The sequence below is a fragment of the Cavia porcellus genome, unplaced genomic scaffold (genome assembly GCF_034190915.1).
Source record: "Cavia porcellus strain 051 isolate PalLab524CR breed Dunkin Hartley unplaced genomic scaffold, mCavPor4.1 scaffold_3, whole genome shotgun sequence".
NCBI lineage: Eukaryota > Metazoa > Chordata > Mammalia > Rodentia > Caviidae > Cavia > Cavia porcellus.
Genome location: NW_026947486.1, coordinates 23,783,628 through 23,798,673, shown reverse-complemented (window position 1 = coordinate 23,798,673; position 15,046 = coordinate 23,783,628). Strand labels below are relative to the sequence as shown.

Below are 15,046 nucleotides of genomic sequence, written 5' to 3'. Positions count from 1 at the left end.
AGGATCTTCAAGATCAAGTTAAGGTGAGACCTGTTTTAAATACAGTCAATTTTTGTTACCTATCAAGGTTGGTTAAGTCTCTTTAGAAATACCCTGGAACCATGCATAATACCTCTTAGTTCTTCTGTCAGTGTTAGCTGTTCAGATGAGAGATGGCCATTGCTTGACCAAGTTACTTTCAGTGATAGCTTGAGGGACTTCTTCACCTGGTGAGTCTACTTGGGCAAAGCATACATTGATGACTGTTTTCTTCTGTGGTCTCACAATCTTCTTAATCAGAAGATCAGGGACTCACTGAATATAGAATGTTGCAGCAAAGCTTCTCTAATATCCTGGGTCCTCATTGACCTTGAAAGGCTAGGGCTAAAATATTCATTATACTCTTGGCCTATCTATCTCTCTAACTTTTTGTCTCTAAACCTCAGCTGTTGAATATCCAGAAGAAAAGATTGATGACTACACAGTATGGTGGAGGCAGTAAGCTTAACATTATTATCTTATTTAAATATCAAGCATCTTAGAATATAAAAGAGAACCATTGTTTATTAACAGCCATGGATGTTTTAACAGTTGAATACCTGTAGAATGTTACAAACAGTTGCATAGTTTACATAAAAAATTACAAATCAGAACCATATCTAATATTATAGCATGACAAACATGATGACATTTTGTAACACATCTTAATTTCCATTTTTGCATAAAATACTTCTTTTAGTTGATCATCCCTATCTAATACATAGAAGCATTTACATAACTTGTTTATCTTTAATGGGATGTGCATCTCATAAGTTTTGTTAAAGGCAGAAGTCTGAATCCGAAACAATTTTGTCATCATAAACAATCCCTGATTTATATTTTGGAAGACCTGTACATCTGGAGGCATAAATAATGAATACACCATGAGATTAATGACAATCTGTCATAGCCATATGAAACCTTTGCATCAGAGAATCTTTAAATCAAAAATCTTACTGTATTATTTCTTTTGATGATGACCAATGTGAACATATTACAATAATTCTTTACAATTTTAGTTGGGGTGACTCCCATAAGGCTACGGAGACTACTGGGGCCTCCAATCAATGAATGAGAACTGATTAAATGCTACCAGGCGACCAATTTCTTATTAATCAATTGGAGTTCTGTCCAATAATCCCTCCTACCCTAAGGGAGTTTTCTAATAAACTTTATTATTCTATTCTTGTGTTGAATTTCTGGGATCTTGATTATTATATGTCTAGGTGTAGATTTATTTTGGTTATGGCCAGTTGGAGTTCTATATGACTTGTTTAGCTGTATGCCAGGTCCTATTCCCATGTTTGGAAAGTTTTCTACTACTACTTCTGTAAGTAGTCTTTTTATATCATTTGTGTAGATCCCTGCTTTTTCACTGATACCTATGAGTTTTAAATTATTTTTCTTTGTATCATGTTGCAGCTGTTGAATTGTTATTCCTTGCTTCTGTGTCATTTTTAAGAGAGCTTTCCTTTCAAGATCACTAGCTGCCATTCTGTCTTCAAGGTCTGAAAGCTTATCTTCAGGTTCTTTCAAGTGATTTTTCCAGCTTTCAATGGAGTTTTTAATTTCCTTGATATCACTTTGAATCTGTTTCATGCAGTTCCTTCCTATATTGTTCATTCAAGGTTTCCATCATTTCCTGTGCTCCTTTTTTAATCTATGTCTTCCTCAGATATGCAAAGCAGTTCTTTCATTATGTTTCTGATTTCTTCTTTTACCTGAGATAGTATTTCTATTCTGATTACTTTTATGGTCTCATGAAGTTGTTTCTTCACTTCAATTGCTATACTTTAAGAGGTTTCAGTAGTGTAACTTCCATTTTCTTCCAGACTATATCACCCAGACTTGTTCTGTGTGCGCTAGAGGTCTGACATTCCCTTTTGCTTCTTCATCTTGACATTTTCCTAGGGTTTCTCCGGATAAACCTATTGTGGGGTCCCAGGTGCTTTCCACGTTGGCTGCTCCTCCATGGTGTGGGGGAATAGGCCAGGCCTCTGGGTTTCTCTAAGCTCAGGTTCCAGGGGAGTTGGTGAGATTTGTAGTCAGCTTCTCTAGACCCATGTGGCTACACCAAGCCTTCTCCAATGGCCATGGTTGTGTGGTGGCAGGGTTGCTTTTTCCCTCAACCTGTGCAGCTATACCAGGACTCCCCCATTGATGGCAGGTGGACAGGGGAAACTTGGTGTGATTCTTCTGGCCCATGCTGGCTGCCCACAGAAAGCAAGCATCTCTAGTGGTGGAATATAGGTGCAAAGGGTATATCTGGCTATTTATTCCTCCCTGTTCTGGTTATCTGAGGGAAGCAAGCATCCAAATGGCAGCAGGTGTGAAGGGGAAGGCTTCCAACCTGAAGTTTATTCACACATCCAACAAGGACAAAACTGAGAATCATTCTTCTTCATAGTCTGGATGGTCCCAAAAGGCAAGCAGCCAAGTGGGCATCTAGTCTCTCTCTCTCTCTCTCTCTCTCTCTCTCTCTCTCTCTCTCTCTCTCTCTCTCTGTCTCTCTCTGTCTCTCTGTCTCTCTCTCTGTCTCTCTCTCTCTGTCTCTCTGTCTCTCTCTCTGTCTCTCTCTCTCTCTCTCTCTCAATCTCTCTCTCTCTCTCTTTCTCGGCACCCTACTTTTGTCTGTTGCAGTGTCATTCAATGATGAACCACACACATGTAGAGAGTCTGCAATGGGTTCCAACCAGTTTAAACTCATGGCATGGTCCCTGGCTGCAGCCCTAAGCATTTTAAAAAGGGATTTTCTGGTGATTATCTACTTAAAATGAAACTGCTACTCCTTAATCTGAAGAGAAAAAAGGGGCCCATTCTTCCTGAGACTTCTGCCTTGGCAGATGCCACTGCAGCTCCCACGCAGCCAACTGTCCAGCCAGCAAAAATAAACAAAGCAATCCAGTCTAGCACTTCTCCGAGGCATCAGAAAATCCCACCAGTATGTCAAAAGTTACTGCTGTTACCCAAAAGCCTGGTAAAGCCTTTCACAATAATTTTATGAGTGACTCTATAAAGCCTACAAAGTTTACACTCCTTTGAACCTAAAGCCCTTGAAAAATCCATGAGTGGTAAAAGCAGCCTTCATTGCACAAAAAGCAGCAGATATCTGGAAGAAAATCCAGTCTGATAGATGGCCATATCCTCTGGCCAAAGACCAAAATGCTAGTTATAAGGGGTATGAGCACTAAAAAATAAATGCCCATTCAGGCTAAGAGACAAGAACTTTCAAAATCTAGACCAAATGACAATCCCTTCATTGATCTGATGGGCTCAGACTAGGCCAGCGAGGTCACGGGGGGCCACATCTGTATTGGGGACCACCCTATGACTTTCTTGGTATACAATGTAACAGAACTATCTATAGTTACTCAAAAGTCTCCTTTGTCAGAAAAAGGTTACTATCACTGGGACAACTGGTACTCTTACCTCTCACTCCTACCAGGCATGAACTTGTAGCCTCGGAGGACATCTCATCAAACCTTGGAGGACATATCAAACATGAATTCCTGTCACTAAACTAGTCAGCCTCTGTATTAGTTACTTTTCTCTCCGTGTTGACAAAAAATACCAGAAACCCAATATGAAGGAAGGAAAGGTTTATTTCTTACAGTTTTGGAGGTTTCAGTCCATGTTCAGCTGGCTCCAAGGCAGGATGCTATGGCAGGACCACTGCTCAATGGCCACCACAAACAGCAAGACTGTAAAGAGCAAAAGAGAGAGCAAAGCACATCTCCTTCCTGCCCATACACTATGCCGGCTCCACCCCTGGGTGAGTGCAGCATTCACACCACCAAGCCCAGCAGCACACAACAAACCAATCATGAATGCCAGACTCAGCTACTTCCATGATTGCTGAAGCTTGAGGGGGCATCGAAACACAAAGCATAACAGTCTCCGTCTCACTTAAACCTGCACTTCGTAAATTGACTCTAATTCTGTTTCCCAAGAGAAAGAATGCTTGCATCAACCTGAGACAGATAATCATAGTCCTGAAATTCTGAAAACTCTCCTTCCAGAGGTATGAGCCAAACATCCACCCTGGGTCTGGCCATCAACTGTGTTCCCATATCCTGTCACTGGAAGCACAAACAGGCATCCAGCCACATGTCAGCTGCCTAAGGTAGTTCCAGATCTTGAAAAGCAGTTTCATTCACCTTGAAACATTCCTTTCTTCCTGGTGAAGAAGATGATTAGGTATTACTGGCCAGTGCCAGATCTTCATGCTGTCAGCAAATGTAGCCATCACCTTGTACTCTGTAGCTCCCAATCTATACACCCGTCTTGGACTGCTACCTCTAGATGCCACCTGGTTTACATGTCTAGATTTATAAGATGTTTCTCCTTGCATTGCTTCCAAAGGCCAACCTCTTTTTTCTTCTACTTGGAAGATCCTGAGACAGGATGAAAATACCAGCTCATTTAGACTCAGCCGCCAGAAAGAATTTAAAACCTCTGTCACTATTTTGGGGATGCTCTAGCAAAAGATCTGGCCATCCTGCCTGCTGTCATGGTCCCCTGGGCCCTGAGATTAGGTCATAGACTATCTGTCTCTGGTAATGAAACTTCATCCCCCAGTAATCCCCACCTGTATCAAGCAGTACCCCATGCCATGAGAGACTTGATTAGAAATCCAACCACATATCTAGAGGCTTCAGACTTACTGAAATACAATTTTTCTGCCTATAAAGAAACCCAGTGGGAATATCTTCCAGTTTAGGATCTCTGGGCTGTCAAAGGTGCTGCAGTTGCCCCCTATCCTGCAGTCTTTTGCCACCAAAAGCCTGATGGTACATCTGCTTTGACCTAAAGGGTGTCATCTTCTACCTTTTGTTGGCTCCTGTCAGCCAGCCCCTCTTCACCTTTAAATTTAAATATGAATATCTCAGTTCTGAACTCAAAGGCTGACTGCAGCCCCCACAGCTGACCTCACTAGTTTCCCAGCACAAGATATCACCGTGATTCTGATTAATGACACCCAAGCTTCCTGCTGGAAAGTCACAAAAGCTCTGCTGCAATATCCAGCAGAAACTGATATCTTGAAGACAAGACGCAAATCTGCAAACAGTCAAATATCCAAGATTTAACTTAAATTATGGCCACTTTGGCCCTAGACTAAAAAGAAAAACGGTCATCCACTCCATCCTGGTCCCAACCATGAGGATGAAACTACACAAGTTCCTTAGAAGTTGTTGGCTTCTACAGAATTGGTGTTCTCGAGTTTACAAAAATCAAGATCCCTACATGATGTAATGTCTGAAAATGACTGACACTTTTTGACTGAAACTCAGAACAAGAAAAGCTTTCAATAACATTGTAAAGGTGCTCTCTACAGTTCCAACCTTGGGAATTCCAGATGTAACTGGAATTCAACTTGTTTATTGATGAATGATGGCACATACCTTCAAAGGTGCCTACTTAAACTATTAGTCTCTGGGAGCACCCAGTGGCCTACTTGTGCAAACATTTGGATTCAGTCACTAAGGAGTGTCTCCCTACTTGGCCTTCATGCTCTAATAGCACTGTCCTTCTGATTTAAAAAAGTCTTACAAACTCATCTTAGGCTGAGACCTAGCTGTCCATGTGCCACATGCTGTACTGGACCTCCTGAATAACCATGGCTCCAACATCTGGGTCACCCAGTACCAAGGACTCTTACACAAAAATCTTAAATATATTTAAGGCTTTGCTATGTAAAGTAGGCAACATGCATAATCAGAAGGATATAAATTATAAGAAACAATAAAAACAAGAATTACAAATCAAAAAACTTAGGAACACAAATTTTAAAATGAAGCATAAGGAAAATTGTAATGAATAACAGCAATGTGATACTTGAAGAGAGGAGATACTTGGATACTTGGAGAGAGGATAAATTTGTAGTTCTCTGTTATAAAGTGTCTTAGTGGGGGCTGGAGATTTAGCTTAGCGGCATAAGTGCCTGCCTTGCAAGCAGGCAGTCGTGAGTTTGATCCCCAGTACCGATAAAAATGAAAAAGACAAAAAAGAAAAAAAAGATAAAGTGTCTTAGCTACATTTTACTTGTCGCTAAGACAAAATACCTAATGCCTAAAGTTAAGGAAGGAAAGATTTTTTTCTTACACTTCTTGGAGGTTTTAGTCCATACTCAGCTCCAAGGCAGCGTGGCATGGCAGGGTAGCCATTCATGGCCACTGCAAACAGCAAGGCATGAACCAGCAAGAGAGAGAGACACACATCTTGTTCCCACCATTACATCATATGTTGGCTCCACTCTCAGGTGCATGCAGCACTCGTACCACCAATCTGAGTGCTAGACAATGAACCAACCACAAATGCTAGATTTGGTTGAGTTCATAATTGATGAGGTCTGGGGGCCACTGACATAGGCCATGACATAAGGGATGTCACTACAAAGTTATATACAGTTATTGAAGGAAGATGTAGATTATTTAGAATGTATATTATAAACTTGAGAGAAACCACCAAAAATCCAAAATAAAGTGTGATATGCTAAATGTAAAGATAGAATGGAGTCATACAAAATGCTCAATCAAAATCAGAAAAGATGGATAAAATGTTTCATTTAAAAAAACAAATGAACAGGAAAATGTTATATAAGTAATAAATCTTAATCTGCCTATAATAATGATAATAATCCGTCAAAAGTCTTCAATACACTGCATTAAAATGGAAAAATATCTCAATCATCTTTACTGTCATATGTAATGACGTCACTACTTTGCAGTTTTGTTAACAGCAGTGTCCAGTTGTTCAGATGCAAGTAGAGCATATGAGGAAATTTGAATTCAATAAGATTTTCAGACTTGTTAGACAGAGAGATAAACAAATATGATAATGAACTTTATAAGATAGTGGTTATAGTGCCAACTCATGTAATTAAAACTGAATAAGTAAGCTAAACAGGGCCAGGCCTGGTTAGTACTTGGATGGAAGACCGCCTGGGAATACTGCATGCTGTAGGCTTTAAAAAAAAAACTGAGTAAGTAGTTAAACTGTGATATATCCATCGAGGATAATGGTATTTGACAATATAAAGGAACAAATTATTGATACACATGATTTAAATAAATGTAGAGTATTATGATAGGTAAAATAATGCATATGCCAAGGGTTTCATAACGTGATTCTAATTATATAAAATTCTCCAAATTGTGGAGGACCTCCATGGCACCCTCCCCCAGATCCAAATGTAATTGTGCTTATTTGCAAGCAGTGTATGTTGTATAGAGGCGACTTCCGTAAACTAGTTTTCAGCTTAATTAATGAAACTGTCTAAGGCTGTGTATGTGTCTCCAAGAAAGCAGGTAGCTGGTGTCAGGACTAGCATTGTTCATCACTAACGGCCATAATTGAGCTTAGATAGATGAGCTGTGATGCCATGGGGCTAAGATATGCAATAACATATCTGCTGAGTCCTGCATGACTCCAGAGGAAAATTCCTTCCCAGCATTGGCTACAAAGCAGGTTACTCATTAATCATAACCTAAATCTAGCTGTTCTGTTCCTTTTGTAAGAATGCTTTGTTTCCTTTGTTATAAGTCTTGCCTACCTAACCAGTTGTCTAGTGCATCCAGCTGCCATTCTTCCCAATGTGAGTGTGATCAATAAATACTAAGATTCTGGTTTCCTTATGACTTTTGGTCCCCGCAAACAATTTATCATAACAGATCCCTGCTGTACCACTATTTTGTCTCTTGATCTTTCTTCTTGCTGTGCACAGTAATGCTGGTAGGAGATTGGAGCCCAGTGCAGGAGTCCCCAATACAAAAATGACAACATTGTAAAAATGAAAAAAAAGGTAAGATAGTTGGTGTTATGGTTCTGACCTAAAATTTCCCCCAAAGTCTCATTTATGAAGATGGAGCCTAGCTGAAGGGATTGCTGGGGGTGATACTTTGCAGGGTATATTTTGTTTCTGCCTTCTCCCCTTGTTCTCTGCTTCCCGGCTTTCATGGGTTGATCACCTTTTCCTCCACCATGCCCCTTTGCTATGCTGTTTTTGCCTTGGAATCAGTCAACCATGGTCTGAAACTGTGAGCTGAAAGTGATATAGAGGAAAGAAACCCAACCTGCTAGATTTCTGGTATGAGTTTGTGTTCTCTAAAATTAAAGAATGAATTTTAGGAACAACGGAGATTAAAAGCAGAATATATTTATCGAGATCAAGAAAGCATCTGTCCAAAGGAGAGACAGAAAGGGTCCAGAAGGTGCTGCCAAAGATCCTGCACTTTAAGGATGTTTATAGAGTAAAGCCATGAGGTGAGATGGGTACAAGGTGGGGGGGGATTGCAAGGTGGGCATAAAGTGGAACAGAACTATGGTCAACCAATAAGATTATAAGTATAATTGTTCAGATAAAATTGATTAAATTGAGATCAAATGGGGAAGCAAATCACAAGCAAGCCTGAATGAATACAGAATAGGGCTTTTTCCTATAGGAGCTGGGTTCTGGCTTCCTCAAAGTGATAGGTACCTATTTAGAATATCAATCATTGACATTTATCCTTACAAAGTATGAGGGTGCATTTGTTTTATCTTTTATCTTGAGGTTTGGCCCACAGTGATAGGTGTGTCCCTTCCCCAAAGTTGCAAATTATCTGGTCTTCTGCACTGGCTCTGTTGAGGACCTAACCCTTTCAAACTACCTATAATATTTTATCTAATTTAGCTGCCTATAACATTATAAACCTCTCTTTTAAACTATAGGTTTTAAGTATTTTGTCCCAGGGATGAGACAGTACCCAATACAATGGGAAGGTAAAAAGCGAGCAAGAAGGAAGTGGGCATGTGTCTTAGTATTCGCAGGGGAATAGATTTAGTGCAGGACACATAATTTATAGGATTGTTTTATAATATTCAACCAAAGAGTCAAATACAGAAGAGTACAGGAGACCTGTCCACACAGTAAAGACCCAAAGAATTCAGCTTAGGGCTTGGATCCCACAGCAATACCTTACATAGGTACAGTTGGAGACCTAGAGCCAATGGCAATGTGCTCCATGAGTTCAGCTGGAGGCCTGGAGCCCACAATAATGTCTCATACAAATCTGTATCAAAGATCTACACTGGGAAGGTCCAAAGGTCAGTGATGGAAGCTGAAAAGTCTGCACCAGTGGGATGAAGCAACTGTGCACTGGAGCCAGGAAGCAATGCTCAAAGTAAGGACTAGAGCTCCCCTGAAAAGAACCACAATCATCCTCAGTGACGGCTAGGACCAGAGCTCTTCTGACGATGAAAACAGCAGAACTGGTTTCAAGAAAACTAGTGTGACAAGCTTCTCCAGGAGAATCAACTGCACATCTTTTCTCCAGGTCTTTTTTTATGCTGCTGGCAACAATCCTTAGGTGGGCCCTCTACACCCAGAACTATGCTGATTCAGTTCAACTGGGTGTTACAAATTGACTATTACTTAATCCACCACAGCATGATTATGAAAAAGTAAAAATATTAGATGTTTTTGATTATGGAAGTGTTTATGTTGACTATGGTAGTAACTGCATAAATCACATGTATCACATGGTACTAAATTCACATATACACAAACACAAACTACTAAATATGCACAATATACAACTAATATTGCATGTTATTAAATCCACAAGTAAACTAAGGAAATCTGAGCATAAACTGTAAATCTCATAAATGTCAAAATCTTGATTGTAATACTGTAACATAGATTTGCAAGTTGATAGCATTGAAGAACATGGGAAAATAGTTTGCAGGGTTTCTCTGTATTATGTCTTCAAACTGCATTAGAATCTTCATTTAAACTATACACAATTCTAAACAATTTATGAAAATGTCTGCAATTCTTGAATCTAGATATATAAAACAATAAATTTATAAAGGACATTTTTGAAAAAGCAACCTTTAACTGTGGTGATATATTGATCATGAGTGGTCATTTTAATATCAAAGGAAAATATCATGATGGAGGAAGACTGTGAATAAAAAACTGTGGGAAGGAAACTCAGTAGGAAACCTTTGCCAGTGATGTTTATCACTTTGATTGTAATGGTACATTCATTGGTGGATGCATATCTTCAAACCTATCAAATTGTCTATGTTATTTCCAGTTTTTGGTATATTAGTTACACTTCAATATAATTGAGAAAAAGAAAAATAGAGGGAGGTGAGGAATAAAAAGGAGACAAGAATGGAAAAAGAGAAGGAAGAAGGAAGGAAGAAAGGAAGGAAGGAAGGAAGGAAGGAAGGAAGGAAGGAAGGAAGGAAGGGAATAGTATGGTAGCTTCCTGCTACCAAAATTTGTTGTAGCATTTTAAAGTAAAGAACATTTTAATTTTGCAGAGAAGACTTGTGCAAAACCCACTTAGGTCAGTTCTGCTGCCTGTCCTCCAACAGGTGTCCTCCAACAGGTGTCCATGAAAAGAGCCAACTGCTCACAGAATCCTAATCATGGATGTGAAATTTTACAAAGTCCCTAAGGTTGTTTGTCATATATTTATTTACTCTATAATTTTTGTCTCAGCCTACAAAGGCAATTTACTTCATATATAAACATTATGTAATAGAGGGAATAAAGAATAAAATTGTAACACCTACAATCCAACCACTTACCAAAAATCATTTTAAACATTCTTTATTCTTACCAATATTTTTTGTTTTATTTAATTGAGAAATATATTCTCCAGTATTTAATCCTAAATTTTCCCCATTAGGCATTATATAATTAGAGCTTTTCCTTATAGTTCAATTTTACTTCTTCTTTTCTGATGTGGATGCCTTTTATTTCTCGGTCTTGCCTAATTACCCTGACTAGTACTTCTGATGTTATGTTACCTTGCATTAGATATTAGCAAAATATTTGGAAGTGAAAATAGTTAAGATGCCAAAAATTTGTTACTAGTTTTAATATAAAATTTATAACCTTAATTTTTAAATTTGCAGTTCAACAATTTTAACTATATTTACATTGTTGTGAAATATATCTTCACATATTTTATATTTTGAACATATAAAACTCTGTACTCACGATGTATTTTTCCCTACAGCCAGCCCATGTTAAACATTGCTTTATTTTCTGTTTTAATGAGTTTGACTCATATAAATACCTCACTAAGTGATATAATACAGTATGGTAATATTCTACTATTCAACACATTTTTATACAAAAATACTGTTCCAGTATTGCTTATTTGTTTGGTACTCAGGGCACAAGGTAGACTTTATCAGTGGTGACTGCTTTGTGACTCACTACACTTTCTAGCTGAAACAATGTTTGGTATTCATTGTTGCTGGTACTCATTGTACCTCCCAGAAGCAATTAACAAGCAGCTAACCAAGTAACACTGTATTTGTCCTTTTGTGACCAGTTTATTTCACGGAGCACAATGTGATCAACTTTCAGCGATGTTCTAGTAGGTAACAAGATTTCCTCATTTTTTAAAAAAGGCTGAATAATATCCCATTTTATGAATATATGACATTTTGATTTTTCATTGTCCTGTCAATCACCATTTAGGTTGTTTACAACTCTTGGATCTTATGAATAGTGTCTCTTCATGACTCTGATCTCAGTTTTTGTATATATACCCAGAAGCAGAAATGCAGGACTTTATCATTGCTCTGTTTTCAAAACTTCCATACAGTTGCACCATTTTAAAATTCCACTAAAGTTCACATTCCAATTTCTCCACATCTCTGTAATATCTGTTATTTTCTGTGTTTTCACCACCTAATTGTTATGAGGGGAGTATGTCAATAGGGTTTTATTGTTTCTATGATTAGTCACATTGAGTAAGATTTTCCTCCTCTGTTCTTCTTACTTTCCTTTTTCTTTTTTCCTTTCTTCCTCCTTTCTCCTCCTGCTGGGGATCAGACCCAGAATCTTGCACATGCTAGGCAAGTGCCCTGCAACAAAGATACTCCCAGATACTCCCTGCTGAGCATGTTTTGATACACTTATTAGGTATTTTTGTAATACTTTGGAAAAATGTCTATTCAAATTCTCGTCCATTATATTTTATTTATTCATTCATTCATTCATTCATTCATTCATTCATTCATTTTTTGCCAATACTGAGAATCAAATCCAGGATATTTTTCACTGAAGTGCATTACTAGACTTTAAAATTTTTTTGCTTTGAGAGTCTTGGTATATTACCCAGGCTGGCCTTGAACTTGTGGTCCTCCTGACTCCGGATCCTGTGCAGCTGATATTACAAGTGTGTCCTATTGAAGCTGTCCTTTGCTAATTTTAAAAGTAAATTATTTGATTTTTATGGTTAATGTGTAGGATTTTTAAAATACTCTATTAATCTATTATTTAGTTATATGATTAGCAAATATTTTCTCACATTTCATACATAACCTTTTCTCTTTTTTCAAAAAGAGATAATAAAAGAAGGCATTTTATTCAAAGGTATAACTGGATAAGTAGATTTGTTTACAACCATTCTTGTGAAATACTTTTTTAAAAAATATGACCAATTTTTTTGCAAATAGCAGACATATACCTCAACTATGATGGGCCTAATTTTTGGTTGATAATAAACACGATTAGACAGAAATAGACAAGTTCACACTGGTAGATTAACTATCAAATTCTCAGTCAAAACTTCATTTGTAATCTCAGCTTCTTGATTGATTTCTGATTGCATTTTGTCTTGTACCATCTTGTTGATTTCCTGAGTGGACTCCCCTGTTGACTCTGTCTACCTGACTGGCCAGCAGATCGGCCATCTTAGCAGCCTGACTGGCCAGACCTCCGACTTGACCAGCCACTCCTCTGTCTGGAATTAGAAGCTGTGTTTCCATCATAATATTCTTCAATTTCAGGTAATTTGGCTGGCACTGAGAGTATCCAGTCTGAGTCATGCCACTCTACTGTAACTTTTCGGACTCAGTTGTGGGAACATCAAAGCAAACATTCATATTTCTTTCCAGGAGGCATATTCAGTTAATTTGAGATACTGCATTATTGCTCAGCTTTCTGTCAAGTTCTTTACAAGCACAGCTGACATTCCTATATTTCTTCTGAGCTCTCAAGAGTCATTACAAACTCCTTATCAGAAGTGATCAAAGAACATAGTTCAATGCTCAATGTACCGTAAATGTGGGCTAATGCTACAGCCAAGGCATCCACAACTCCTTTTTCTTCTGTCAGTCACTGAGCTAATGATTGGGAAAAAAAATCAACAGCAGCATAAGTAACAGAAGCCATAGACCTGATGGCATCCATGCTTTTAGATTTAACTAAATCCACTGTACAAGGACCACCTATATGTTTAAAAATAATTACTGCTTTTTGTTCCACATATCTTAGTTGGTCTCTTTCTCTAGGTTGATAAAAAAAGATACACAAATCACAGTTTGAACATCTCTCCATGTGCATCCAGAACAATGAATATAGGACTCAACATCTTGTGGAGGAGAACTCTGAATCACCAGATCAACTTCAGGCATGTCCAGATCATAGGCATCCACCTTTATGGCCACCAAAACTTTAAAACTACATTCTTTAAAGCCTTTCAGCAGAATTTCTCTGTGGGAGAGTGCAATGCCCCCATGTAAACACTGGGCATTCTATTTTATGTGTGGATTCTTAGCCATTTCAGTTATATTCTTCTTGGTATCACAGAAGATAATGGTTCTCCCTTCAGACTCACTGTAGACTTGCAGGACGTCTCTGATAACTGCTGGTCTCTGAGACCAGTGATGCTAGATGGCCATATGATTCACAGTATTTGCAGCCTTTTGAGTCATTTTTTCCAAAAGGTCAACCTGTTCATATCTGGGTTTCATATATTTTTCTGCAACTTTGTACACCCACTGTGGGCAAGTTGCAGAAAAAATTAAAGTCTGAGGATTGTCTTCAGAATCACTTTTGTAGGATTCATGGATAATGTCTTCAACATGTTAAGCAGAACCTACATTTAACATTTGATCCATTTCATCGAGCACAACATGGTGCAGCTTAGAAAGATCTAGGTGGCTGCTCTGCAGGTGGTCTTTGATACAACCAGGGGTCCCAACCAAACTGTCAATATCATTTCTAATATGGTTTATTTGGCTTTGATATGATGTTCCACCACGAAAACATGTCACACTGAGTTTCTTAGTTATATCTTTGAGCCAAAACAAGTACCTTTGGTGAGCAGCTTTTTTTGAATTGTTTCTTGATTTCTTTGGAGACTTTTTATCAAGGGTATGGCGCAAGAAACTGTCTTTCTTGTTCCTGTCCATGCTTGAGCAATTAAATCTTTTCCTTCATAAACGGGACCAAAGGTCTTAACTTGAATAGGATGGAGTACGTTACCCCTCAATCCTTCAGAAGCTTTATAGTCTCTTCAGAAACAGAGCAACTAGAGAAGGCTCCCTCTTTCTGTTCACATGTTAGTCTCCTCTAGTTTACTATCACATGATTTATGAGAATTTTCTATGGATGACACTTGTTTAGATTTTTTTCACATTCATCAATATCTCCATTTGATAGATCTTTTCTTCTTGACTTATAAGATGTGGAAAATTCATTTGAAAGTCTATTGAATCCTTCTTCAGTATCTCCATTTAGTTATCTTTGATTTTAGCATTTTTGGGGCTTGGGAGCATCCAGGTCATTTATAACACCATTTTCTCTTGTGTCTGTTTTCTCATCTGAGTCATGACGGTGCCTTGACTTCCTTCTATCACTCTTTTGCCGTTTCTTCCTCTGGCTTTCAGGCTCTTCCAAGGGTGCTTCCAGCTCCATAATATCCCCCCAGAGGAGTTTCCCAAGGCATTACCTTCCTCGGGGCACTGTGGCCACAACAACCCATGGGTAGCAACAGCGTGAAAGGAAGCAGGGGCAGGGCAGCTGCCTGGCCAAGCTTAACCTTTTCAACTTAGTGATTGTGTACTTTGATGCACAAAAGTTATGTTTGATGTGGTCTCATTTATTTATTTTTGCTGCCTCTTTTTGATGTGTTACTCAAGAAATCAAAGTCAAATCAAGTGTCACGAAGATTTTTTCCTTATGTTTTTTTTTAAAGAGTTTTATGGTCTTTGGATTTATGTTTAAGTTTCT

The 15,046-nt window shown here is 38.4% G+C and overlaps 1 pseudogene; it reads right to left on the bottom strand.

The window, feature by feature from the left end:
• Positions 1 to 12,588: 12,588 nt before the first annotated feature.
• LOC101788164 (ATP-dependent RNA helicase DDX50-like) lies at positions 12,589 to 14,758 on the bottom strand (annotated as a pseudogene).
• Positions 14,759 to 15,046: the final 288 nt, after the last annotated feature.